The sequence below is a fragment of the Lepisosteus oculatus genome, chromosome 1 (genome assembly GCF_040954835.1).
Source record: "Lepisosteus oculatus isolate fLepOcu1 chromosome 1, fLepOcu1.hap2, whole genome shotgun sequence".
Taxonomy (NCBI): Eukaryota; Metazoa; Chordata; class Actinopteri; order Semionotiformes; family Lepisosteidae; genus Lepisosteus; species Lepisosteus oculatus.
In genome coordinates, this window is record NC_090696.1 from 45442747 (window position 1) to 45453925 (window position 11179).

Here is an 11179-nt window from a genome sequence, read left to right on the forward strand (position 1 = left end):
ACCAGCTTGTTAAGAGCTGATTTGGAATGAAAACCCACAGAAACACCAGTGTACAACCATTATTATACTGTACACTCCTGCTTTTAATGGGAATCTATTAGTAAACCTTATTTTTTCATCTATAAAATATGACAAGGCTATGTTTCCATGTGGTTAAAAGCTTGTGTTGCTTTGCTAATGCCACCAACCCTGTACTTAAAGTGCATTCACTCTTAAACAAAACTGTCATTGCTTCTCCAGGTTAGCATGTGGCTCCTGGTTGCTTTTGTCACTATGGAAAAGCAGCGTGACACTAGGTGTCCTGAAAGAGTACTTTTTCTGAGTACTGTGTGCAATTTACCAGAGAAAGGAAATGGAAAGCATATCCAAAAATAAGAGAATGATGATTTTTTCAGACTCGGGATATGGCAACACAGGTTTAGCTTCACCCTAGTTCAACTAATCTTGGTTTTTAGAATATTTGTTCACATTTAAATGTTAAGTAACTATTATTGCTAAATACTTATATAATTGTTTGTTGCATAAAGCTAAATATAATTTGACAATTCATCAGTTTTGTTCTGCTTTTAATTTAATAATGAGCGGTAAAATAATTATAAATAATAAACACAATTTGACCATTTTCTTTTAGTTTTTATGTTTTCCAGCCTATGTAGTCTCATCACTATCAGCTTTTCGGAACTCAAGCTAGTAATGACAGGACTCAGTAGAGTGTTCACTCAAAGTTTCATTCCATAAATTCAGATTAGTGTTCTTGCTTGACCTTACAGTAATTTGCCACTTGGTGGCTCTAAGGCACCCCTAGGGATATGGAATTAAAGGTGAGCTGAACAAGATTACAACAGCTGCCCACAGACAGCTGGAACCTTGGAAATCACTGCTGCATAGAACATATTTTACATTTTTTCACAAAGGACTCTTTGTGACCAACTTCATGGTGATAGTATTTTAAGTAGGAGACATAAATTAGTATCTAAATTGTCCTTAAACACTGGAATACAATTTTTATGTTAGATGGGGTTCAGTAAGACTTCCTGGTCACCCCATAATATTGATTATCTTTGCACATATAAATTGTTAACTTCTATGTATGATTGTATCAGTTGCATGCATGCATTATGAAAGTGAAATATGACAAAATTGTATAGATAAAATCGCAAGACTGAGTTGATGGTGTGAAGATTGTAAAGGTCTGGGGCCTGTGGATGCACACTCATCATCTGTGTGTACTCTGAAATGTTTTGTCTTTGCGGTGGATGGTCAATGGCATTAGTGACCCCAAAAGCTAGGAATTAACATTTTGAGACCCGTGTGCCTTCCTATATCCAGTGTGTCAGTGGGATCAAGAAGGCCAGTGGTCTGAGTTTCAAGCCCATTCTCAATGAAGGTCTGGATCCAGATTTGCCCTTTCCAGCAGTCCGCTTGTTTGACTTTCTGAATCTACATCTTTTTCTGTTCACTGTACAATAAAGCACTTTAAAGAGGTGGAAACACAGAACAGGACTACTGAATGGTAGCTTTAAGGTTAGTTTAAGTTTGGGACTTTTTCTGGTTTTGGGAGACTCATCACTTTAGATTTGCGCCACAGGTTTGGTACACCTTTCTTTGCAGATGACCCTGGCAAAGAATTGAGCCTGCCAGTGCATGGTCAAAAGTTTTTAAATAACTTTAGGAAGAAAAATAAGAAAGAAGGAAAAATTCAGTGCCTGGCTTGATCTTCTTTGTCTTTGAGACAAATTTAACTTAACTAACACATGACTGAAATATCCAGAAAGCCCTTCTCTCAGTCCTTAAATGTTTCTTTACACCATTCTCCATTTCTCTGAAAAGAGAGAAGTTCAGATTTCTAGTGGTCTATTCCCATTTTGAGTTGACTACAGAAGTATATAAATATAATTGGGATCAAGGGATGTGCCATTACTGTGTCACCAGTGTCTTCATAATGTTGGAGAAGACACACACACTCTGCTTCAAGGCATCAAGTGTATGGGAGAGGAACGGAACACTGGCCACTGTCCTCTCTTGATGGGTTTGGTGGCTACTCCGAAGCTTCTTTGCAGAAATAATCAAATATTTGGGGTGTGACAAATTGGTGTTGCTGCAACCCTTTGTTTCAGATAGAGAGATACTTTATTGATCCCGTGAGGGAAACTGTGGAATTTCAATGAATTTCAATTGCTCTTTCTTCTCATGTTTGCATTCCAAAGATTCCACTCCTTCCAGTTTGATATGGTGATGATGGTGATGATTGGCCAGTGTTAATAAAGGTTCATCTGTGTGGACTGTGTGGGAAATAAGACAATACTTGATATGCTGTTGGAAGTCTGTTACAGTATGTTCAACTGACCTTCTAAAGGCGAGGTGTATAGTCACACCTCAAAATTGTAGAGTGGAAGGTTCCAGCTTATTTGGACTGTTGAATGAGAGTGAGGTTATTCTGTGAGGCCTAATTTGTACAGTTGAGAGCTATCAGCACAGTAGGCTCATTGTAACCCCTTACTCTGTTACTGACTATGAAGCTGGTTATTGGCAATCTAGTAAAGACTGCTTGGTGTGATAGGACTGGGAAAGGTTGGGGATAAATAGATTAAAGTTTTGTGGCTTGTAAATGTCTTCAGCATATTTGTTGGTAAAGAGGTGGTCTACTGTACATCTGCCATGGACATACAGTTCTCTGTTTAGCTTGGCCATGATTTGAGTAAGCAGCTTGATATACTACAATGAAATCGACAATCTTACAACCCCCAGCTACGCTGGATGGGATGTGTGTAGGGGCCCTGTAGTTAAAGGTTTTTCCGCCAGCTGTTTTTTTATTTATATGTTGAATTAGAAAAAGACATGTGTTCTGTGATCTAAGTGGGCGACTTCGATTGTATACATTAATCAGCTCCATTAAATAGACAGGTGCCTGACCTCTGAGAGCTGTATAAGTAAGTAAAAGAATTTTGAAGTCTGCTCTGTACCTAACAGGAAGCCAATGGAGAGAGCTACAGTAAGTATAGGTGTTATGTGGTCGTACCTTCTACTCCTGGTAACAATTCTAGCTGCCGTGTTTTGAATTTGCTGTGAGGTGTTGAAGGTGCGATAGGTGCTCCCTGATAGTAGAGCATTACAGTAACCTAATCTGCTGTATACAAAAGCATGTATTAGATTCTCCGTGTCTTGAGTGGAAAGAAAATACCTAAGTTTTACAATGTTTCTTACCTGTAGAAAGCACGCCTTCGATACTGCATTAACAAAAGAGTTAAATAAGTTATGTGCCGAATCTCTGAGACAAAATTTTAAAGCCCTCAGAGTCCTATCCGCACTGTTGCCTCCAAACAACACAATCTCAGTTTTATCAGAGTTGAGTGACAAAAGGTTTTCACAGATCCAAGACTTTACTTCATTAATGCAATTAACTAAAGTGACAATTGACAAGTTGTCGTTAGGTGTAAATGAAATATATATTTGAGTGCCATCAGCATAGGAATGAAAGTCAATATTATGCTTTTGTATTATCCTTCCTAGTGGCAACATGTACAGCGAGAACAGTACTGGTCCGAGCACTGATCCCTGAGGTACCCCAAATTTGACTGGTGATAGTGACGAAGCAGTACAAATATTAGATGTTTGAACATAGTGAAAACGGTTAGTTATATAGGAGGTTATTAAGGGCAGTTCCACATAGGCCAACCTCAGACTCAAGCCTGTGTAACAAAATACAACGGTCAACTGTGTCAAAAGCAGCACTAAGATCTAGGACCACAAGCACTGTTGCATTCCCTGCATCAGTTGCTAACAGAATATCATTTGCAACACTTGGTAATGCAGTTTCTGTTGAATTTATGCAACATGAAAAGTGGAGGGGAGGTACAGTGGCGCACCCCTACAGTGGAGGGGAGGTACAGTGGAGGGGTGGGTTAGTATTGCTGCCTAACAGCACTGGGCTCCTGGGTTCAATCCCATAGCTGGTATGCTGTCTGCATGGGGTGTGTATCTTCTTGCTGCGTTTGTGTGGGTTTTATCTACAGTCCAAAAACATTCTGGTAGGTTAATTGGCATCTGTTAAAAATTGGCTCTAAGTGCGTTTGTGTCTGCACATCTGCCCTGCGATGGACTGGTATACTGTACCACTGCCTATATAATAAAATAGGGCAACAAGGGGTGGACAACTGTGTTTGATGATAGTATTTTTAAAAAAGGGCCTTTTGGTACTGTATATATGTTGTAATGAAAGTAACTGGGAGATTTTCTAATTTAGCTGTAAAACATCATATCAGTACGATAAGTGATTTTGTATTTGAATTGTATTTGTATCAGCTGTTTTGCTGTAGCATCGTATTAGGATTTTTCTGTTTATCTGGATTACAGGTAGGAGTGTTATGTAATGTCCAGCTGCTAAAGATATTTTGTAAAGTATTATCTCCAATTCCGTCAGTAATAACCATTTTTAATATTATTTGCTAGCTTTAAGTAAATCTTGTGTTCCTCTATGTGTAATAACTTCAGGTTGGTATTTCGTAAGAGATTTTAATGATCTTTTTATGTCTGAGTCATTCAGTTTTGAAGTACTGTGTCTAATTCATATACTTTGGGAAGAAACATTAACATTTCAGTTTATTAGTAATATTTTTGCAGGTGGTTATAGGTTTGTGAATTTAATAATCTCATGAATATGTAACTAAAGGCTTAGCATTTTAGCCTTGCTATAAAACAGTGTGAGTTTACATATTGTAGTGTGTGGGAGTTTCATCTTTTATCAGTGCTAGATATGAAAAACCTAATTTAATTGTCTACCTTTTTTCTTTGGTAATGGGCTCCAAAAGTCTGAACGTAAACTGAAGTTAGGATAAACAGAAACTAGACTCAGTTTTCACATGCTATGCTTTCACATGCTTTCACATTAATATGTTTTTTAAAATGTTAATGAATCCTTCATACAGAAAAAAACGGAAGTAACCTTTATACAGTACATGCCTTTTGAGGTTAAACAAAGAAAATGAAAATCATTGCTCACCATTCTAATATAAAAATATAAAACTATGTCAGATATTCTATACTCATATGCTAATACTGTATATGAGTATATACTGTATATACAGTACTCTGTCAAAATATGTACTGTATTTTGTGGCTCTGTACGTATTCTGTGATTTTGAATAAAATTCTTCTGAACAAACTAGCCATTCAAAGTAGTTTGGATAAGTTAGCATTTCACCGAAACCCTGGGTTTCAATACTGTCTTATGTGGATAAGCAGCAACCATAAAAAATGACTAAGTGACATTATTGTTTAAAGGGTGAACTAAATGCCAGATATTTTCATTTCTGAGTATAACTGAGGATTCAACTAATGAAAATAAATGCAGTTTCTATCCTGTAGTAGAAAGGTGGGGGATTTCTAAATTATAAACTCATGACTCATTTAATTTTAACTTAAGCACTGTAATATGATAGGCATGTGATAATGATACCATTAAAACAATACATGTATTAAAATGTGTGGTAAAAGATCAATAATACAGTATTTTTAAAAATTGTAAATGAGTGACAAAAGACATTTGTATGTGGTTGGTATTTTATTGGACTTTAAAAAATAATTTGGAGAGTTGATACACATAGTGGGTGTGATGAAGACGCTGACAACCTGACTGAGTGGGTGAAAGGCCTGCTTACATAACAACAAAAACTGATTTTGCAAACACTGGTTTATCAAAACTGAACTACGATCTTTGCATACAAAGTAGTTTATTGTGGAGGAAATTAAATAATTTTGCTAATACATTTCAATACAAGGATTTAATCCTTAAAGACATGTTAAAGTTTTAGACAGGTGGCATTAAATCTTTTCCTATTGTACTTTTGTTTTAACCAGTTTTCTAGTGCAACATTTTGAAATGTGCCTTTGATTATAATCTACTAGACAAGATTGGAAGATAAGAATTTAAATTGATTTAAATTGAAAACAAGACAATGTTCTATAAAACCTGCATTTATATTGAACATCCTGTATACATTCAAAGATTTAGTTACAATTGATTTACAAAAGCTGTACATTACAAAATAAAAGTAAACAGATTGTAGGTTGTGTTTGTTGTCAAGGTGTGGAGGGAGATGATAGAAAGGAAAGGATTTTCCTGAACAGGGATTCTTTTTCATTTAGTCATGACGCTGTCATGTAAGAGAGATTTTTTTTTCTCCTTGAAGTGGGAGCGGTTGTGAGGATTTCCCAGGAGGTAGTATAAAACGCCTTGCTAACATGAATCTGAGCCATAATATCCGTCAAGCATTCATACTGACAGCATTGGACACATGTACAGTATCTGGGCATTATCTAGGAGTCATGGTGAGTTTACAATGAAAACGTTCTACTTTCAGGCTCTAGTGATCTAATGGTTAAATCTGCAGTGTATAAAGTAACCTTAATGTGTTTAAAATGTATTGAAGACTAAAATACTTATTTTGCTTAACATTTTCATATACATTACTATTTGTACTATAATGCAGCAGGTACAGAAAGATAAAAATACATTTGTTTTTTTTTTTCTTTTCAGTTCACAAATGTAGTTTTTGATTTTCAGAACAGTAAAGCCAATAAAATCTCAAGACTATGCACATGCCATGGCAAGTAATCAAGTGTTTTTTGTCGTGTTATAATTACTGTCATTACATTGTAGGGGCAATTTCTGTTAATTTTTAATTGAAATGTGTATTGCACACATGAAAGGAAGTAAAAGAAATTCTGAAAGATTTGATTGACAATAAATAATATTTAAAGGTATCAACTTCATGACTGGCAAAACTAAAGATATATTTTACATCCTTCATTTGCATGAGGAACAAACTCATAATTCTCTATATAACTTATTCTATACCCTCTTATAAAAAGAGTGCTAATACTGCATATACTGTATATACCTTGAAGTATTTATAATATTCTACATACAGTATAAATTAACAGATGAAAGAAGGACAGTTACATTTCTTTGGTGTAGATTCTCAAACTATTTTGCTCTAGAGCAGAACCTGCTCCTAATTTGACGAAAATCAATACAGTATTTCTAAATGAAGAAATCAAACTAGAGACTACAAAAAAGTAAGCACAATTTTACGTTTTTTGGTGGTCATGATTTCAAGAGCGAGAAATTAAAAACTTAGAATTAGAATGATTATTGCACAAGAAGCAAAACTGTTGGGTGACTAATCAGCAGCAGACTAATCAGCAGCAGTAGTGAATAATGTGTTCCTGAAAAGGACAGATTCAGCTGAAGTACAGACAATTTCAGGATTGTAAAAGTGGTGGCCAGAAAAGTTTTGGATGAGAATACAAAATAGTTTTAAGTAAAGGCACATTGTTTTATCCGTTGGATTTTTTTTTCCAGCCTCTCGGCAAAGACAATGCAGTTAGACCCTGTATTATGTGTACATTTCAAAGTCTCATACACTTCACCCACCCACTCCAGCCCACAGCATTAATCTACAGGTTGCTGCACTCTGTGGGTGGTTATCATTCAGGAAAGCTGCTTACTAATAATATTCTGAGGGGAGCATTGCTACAAAATCCCCTCTATGTTTACTGACATTAGGGGAATGTGTTTTTGAGTCAAAAACTGCAACACAAAGGATATACAGAAGAACATGTGATGCTTTTCATGATTTTACTGTGCAGTATGGATAGGTGCAGACATTCAGTTTTTGAAGGATGCCCTGCTGTAAGTTAAAAATTATGAACCGTTGTGATAAACAGATATAGCCTTTATTTAATTAATTCTGAGGTTTATATGTCCAATAAACATATGCTACTATATAAGAATACCAACCATAAATATTCAACATTGTAGATGTTTAAGATATCTAAAGTATTCTTATATAATGGTGTATCTATTCTACTACAGATACACTGTATATTCTGTACGTTTATAATAGTGGCCAAACCGGGGCTGCTCAGAAGCAAAGCAATAACTGACAAGAAAAAATGGTCAATCACAGGATAGTTCTAAAATATATATTTTTTTTAAATAAATTAATCATATTGCACAGGTGGTGCTGTGGTTAGTGTTGCTGCCTCCTAGTACTGGGGCCATTCATTTCTAGAGGTGCTATCTGTGTGGAGTTTGTATGTTTTGTCTGTGTTCATATGTGTTTCCTTTGAGTGTTCCAGTTTCCTCCTACTGTCCAAAATATTATGGGTAGATTAATTGGCTTCTGAGCAAACTGGCCATAAGTGTGAGTATGTGCCTGTCTGCCCTGCAATGGACTGGCATCCTGTCCAGGGTGTACCCTGCCTTGTGCCCATTGCTTACCAGGACAGGATCCAGCCCTCAATAATTGAAATGCAGTTAGAAAATGGATGGATCGTTAACAGGTAATGTGTCAGATTTAGTTCGAAAGAGAGTCCCAGTTTTCAAGAAATAAGAATACATCCATAACTGACATATTTGCACATCACAAAACCAGCAACATACTGTATTTCTTAGGGCAACAATCACATTATACTTCAAAATAACATTTTACTCCTTCTCATCTGACTGCACTCAATCACATCATCTTGCAGATGATAAAGTAGTTTAAATAAGTGGCTTATCAATGAAACCACTGAGCAATGTACTGCTTATAAGAAAAAAACATTAAGTTACCTAACAACATCTCAATGGATTTACTGGATGTTTTCCCTTTTTCCTGTGTAGTAATTCCTGTATAATGTCTACAATACTGCAACAAAGTTCAATAAAATGATCCATTTGTTCTCAAAAACAAACCTAACGAGCTGTAAATAAAAATGGTGACCCCCAAGTCTGCAGTATATGCAGTATGCAGACTACATACTGTACATTATCTTTGGCATACTAGATTAAAAATTAATCTGTTGTACAGCAAGGAAATGTCATGCAGACCATGGAAGCAATACATATTACGCTTGAACAGGGCATTTACAGTAAGCCTTTCAAATTACTGGCACTAAGTCTTAATACTGATTAAACCTTTCCAAATTTGACAGTTGTGGGTCCGTCTCACTGTGTAGGTGAGCTCGTATGTGCTTTACTTTGCTCCATGACAACCTATGATTAAGAGGGAATCCTAGAAGACAACGTGGGCGGGCTTTCTTAATACTGATACTGTCAAAGATTTTGAGAGGAAGTGCATTTCTTATGAAAGGGGTTTCCCTTTTAAGTGGGCTCACTTTTATTTAAATAAGCCATGACGTTAAGAAAAACCATTTTTTTCTCCTGAGCTGCCTGCCAATACTAGAATCTGGCAGTCACAATTTTGCAAGATATTGAATAATGGAGACTTCTGTTTATAAAATGGTGAGTTGTTATACTTAGTTTGATGTTTTAATATTTGCATATTGTTAAAAAATATTGGTCAGGCAGTTGCAGTATTTGAAAAATATTTGAATAAATTAAGCAAGGGATATTTTCTGTATTAGCTGACGTTTCAATATTTAGTAGAAACTGTTTGGTTTAAATCATGGAGCTTAAAAAATAAAATGGTGAAATTGCTTTTTGTTTTAAAAATGTGAAATGCTTTTAGATGGTCACAGACCTTTATATGTTGTTCAACATGCAAAATCATCAATACCAAAACAAAACAACATTAATCAATTATTATTTTATATTTTATTTTTAATATTTTAATATTACAATATTAATATTTAATATGTAATAACTAATAACTTGCATTGTCAGGGCAGTAATGCTTTTGATTAAAAGGCCTCATTCACAAGAGGATACCATCCCTAAAAACGTGTTTGCTAACCCTCGGTAAGGTACTGTCGCAATCACGAAGCACAGCAACTCGCCTTGCTAAGTCCAAAATCGTTATCTGATGGTAAAGTGGGTCTAAGTGAACTTTAGGAGTTTGGGGTTGAGAATTTGTTGTGTCAAAACTGTTGTGCGGAATTTGGTTCTGCAAACAATAAATGTGGCTTGTCAAGAAAAGATCAAACTGATCAATTCAGGTTGCTTGAGTCTTGTATTACCACTTTTAAGTGTTAAGACAGGTTTTAACAATGTTGCAACAACTAAATGAATTGGTTGCATTATGTACAATTCTAATGAGCGCAGATACACTGGAGAAAGACAGGAATATTTAGTGCAGCAATCGCAATTACAGCTGCAGCAGTTGCTATGTCTGTTTTTGTCCTCTCACCTTCTCTTTCAATGTCTTGAGCTAAGCTCTGCTGCTTAGGGCAATTTAAACAAGGGCAAAGATATAAATATATAAAATGTACAAATATCAAAGCACATTTATTATGGGAAACCATGAAAACCGTTAAATGTGTTCCTCGATACAAATAAAACCCAAAAAACAATTCTAGTTGGGATTAAAGCACATTAAAATTCTTACATTTACTAAAACATAAGTAGAAGTATCTGTTTAAAAGCTCTACACACACAGAAATTGACACGTCAAGTTTCTTTATTTAATAATTGTACATTTGTCATGATTTCTTGATATGTTGCTAATGAAATATGTTGCATTGATTTTACACATTGGACTTATGTTCAATTTATGGTCATTCTGTGACCACAAAAGCAAACATTACTGCGTGTTCCTTATTAATAAACCCATTCATATCATCCACATATGGTACAGTATATATAACAGAGCATTTAATTTTCACTAACCTGATTAAGGTTTAATGTTACAAATATTGCTCAAACTTTATCACAGAAGAAAAGGGTGTAAGGGGAATTCACCTGTATATCCGAAACCGTGGTGTTTTAAAAAGAACACCACAATTCTGACTCCCAGTATGGGACCATTTATATTAATGGTGGGTGTTTCTGACAAAGAAACATATCCTGTAGTCTGCCGTTAACTCAGGTAAGCCGTGAAATAAAGTGGGTGATTTGACCTATAAGTATCTCCCACCAAACCGAAGACCTCTTTCATTTAGCGTATGATTTGTTTATTACAATGGCTTGCTCATCATTTTCTACGCCCTCCATATCTGGCATTTCATGAAACCCGTGTAGCCGTAGACAGTGGTCTACATTTTGAGTGGATTTTCTCTGCTGCTTACTGTATATTTCTGCTGATAGCTGACATTCACTTCAGTGAAATCACAGGATACACCTTGTCATGAAAGCTGTATCAAGATGTAGGAGAATGAAAATAATGTAGCAAATTATAGAAATGAATGTGGTTTTAGGCTCTAGTAAAAGTCATATCAAAAGTGTTTCCTCATCATC